Below are 2832 nucleotides of genomic sequence, written 5' to 3' on the forward strand. Positions count from 1 at the left end.
CGTCGTTCCGTGGTTTGTAGGGCTCAGACACTGCTGAGAAGTGACGAAAGCCATTTCTTGGTAAATGACCTTCGCCCTGCCTACCAAGCCCTGAGAAAACTGAACTCTAAGCCCTCCTCACAGATGACTACAGTCCGATCAGCAGATGGACGGATCATCTCAGATCATGTTGGGGTTCGTGAACGTTGGGCTAAGTATTTGGAACAGTTGTACCAGGTAGACCCTCCAACACTTAGCTTGGATGCAAGTGATGTCTCAGTGCCTGTGCCGGACCCACCCATCAGTGAGGAACCTCCTACCCTAACAGAGGTTAGGCTGGCGATTTCCAAGCTGAAGAGTGGGAAAGCTGCAGGCATATGTGATATCCCTGCTGAACTGCTAAAGGCTGGGGGTGAACCTATGGCTCGGGGCCTGCATACAGTCCTGGCTGCCATCTGGCAGTCTGGTACCATTCCCCCTGACCTGCTGAAAGGGCGTGGTCATCCCTCTCTGGAAGGGGAAACGGGGACCATTGGGACTGTAGCAACTACCGTGGCATTACACTGCTCAGCATACCAGGCAAAGTTCTCGCCCACATTCTTCTGAAACGAATCCGCAACCACCTATTGAGGCATCAGAGACCAGAGCAGTCTGGATATACTCCTGGCAAGTCCACAATAGACCGTATACTAGCGCTTCGAGTAATTGTGGAACGCTATCGTGAGTTTGGTCGTGGGTTGCTTGCAACCTACATCGACCTCAAAAAGGCGTTTGACTCGGGAATCGGGAATCGCTATGGGAGATCCTGAGGCTCAGGGGAATTCCGACACAGTTTATTGGCCTGATAGCAAGCCTCTATACTGGTACTGAAAGTGCTGTAAAGTGTGGTGGGGGTACGTCGAACTTCTTCCCTGTTAATTCAGGGGTGAGGCAAGGCTGCGTCCTTGCACCAACACTTTTCAACACCTGTATGGACTGGATAATGGGCAGAGCTACTAGCCAAAGTCAGTGTGGAGCAACACTAGGCAATATTAAGGTCTCAGACCTTGACTTTGCCGACGATGTTGCCATCCTATCTGAGTCCCTGGAGTCACTTGTGGCGGCTCTAGATGCATTTAGCAATGAGGCGAAAGCCCCTAGGCCTAGAGGTCTCCTGGACCAAGACCAAGATTCAGGACTTTGGGGGCCTGTTAGGGGAACCCGTTCAGTTGGTTCGTGCTTGCAGCGAGGACGTTGAAGTTACAGAAAATTTTACATACCTTGGTAGCGTAGTCCATATCTCTGGGTTGTCAGACCAGGAAGTCGGGAGGATTGGTCGGGGAAAGGAGCCATAAACTCGATCAAAAAAAGGGGTTTTGGAGATGTGGGGGTCCCATGCAGAAGGACAAGCTACGTGTCTTAAAGGGCCTTTGATACCCCAGTTTTGCTTTATGGAACAAAACCTGGACGCTATCCAGTGTCTTGGAGTCTCGCCTTGATCCCTTTTGTAACAAGTCCCTTCGCCAGATAATGGGTACATTTGGCAAAAACGCGTGTCCAACAGGGGTTACACCGGGAAACTGGCATGAGCCCCTGTACTTGCATAACCCGGAACCCCAAACTCAGCTATATGGCCCCTAGCTGCTCCCTGTGGAGACCCTGCCCCCCAGGTTGTTCTCGGAGAAAACCCCGGGGTGGAGGAGACCTGGGGGACGACCAGGAGATATGGGGGGCAGCTCGCGAGACCTGTCGCGAGGAATTAAAAGATGGCCGGGGCCCGCCTGGGGATCGCCTCGAGGGATCCCCGTGGTGGAAAACGAAGGGGGGTTGCGGCCCTGCGCCCCCGTCGGCGTTAGCCCCTTTATGAGAGAATACAATATATATTAATATAATATATATATATATAATATATATATTTTATATATATATAATATTATTATATATATATCGTATATATACATCAATATAATATAAATATATATATATATTATATATATATAATATATATATATTATATAAAATATATAAAAATATATAATATACAAACACACACACACACACCACACACATAAATATTATTCATGTTTACATGTATATATTAAATATATATATAAATATATATATTAATATATATATATTAATAATATTTTAAAATATTATAATATATAATAAAGTATTAGTTCAGTAAGCCTGAAAGCCCCGATTAATATACTACATCATATTGTACAAAATACTTTATATGTATGTGTGTTTTTTTTTGTTTATTTTCTTTTTTCCACATGCGTGTATTTTTTTTATGGGTGCGGCCATGGCCCCCGCGGCGTTAGCCCCTTTATGAATATATATATATATTATTATATTATATATATAATATATATATATATATAAAATATTTTATATATATATAATTTTTATTAACTATATACTATCTGTTTTATACATAATTATGTAAATATAATATTATATATATATATTATATATTAATAATATACTATCTGTATATATAAAAAATACACACACACACACACACACACACCCCCCCCACAACACAACACCACACACACACACAACCACAACCCCACACACAACCACAAAACCAAACACACACAACAACACAAAACAAAACACACACACACACACACACACCACACACCACACACACACAACACACAATACACAAAATATTTATGTGTATATATATATTATATATTTATATATATTAATTAATATAAAATATATTATATATATATAAATATTATAAAAATTTGTACACACACACCCCAACAACCCCACACATAATTATATTATATTATAATAATAAATATAATAAATTAAAATATAAAATAATATATAAAATATATTTTTAAAAAAAAG

At 41.1% G+C, this 2832-nt stretch overlaps 1 pseudogene; it reads left to right on the forward strand.

Annotated features, from left to right (window-relative positions):
* Positions 1 to 1547, forward strand: part of LOC119579098 — a 10811-nt pseudogene extending 9264 nt beyond the window's left edge.
* The last annotated feature ends 1285 nt before the right edge of the window (positions 1548 to 2832 follow it).

The sequence above is a fragment of the Penaeus monodon genome, chromosome 11 (genome assembly GCF_015228065.2).
Source record: "Penaeus monodon isolate SGIC_2016 chromosome 11, NSTDA_Pmon_1, whole genome shotgun sequence".
Taxonomy (NCBI): domain Eukaryota; kingdom Metazoa; phylum Arthropoda; class Malacostraca; order Decapoda; family Penaeidae; genus Penaeus; species Penaeus monodon.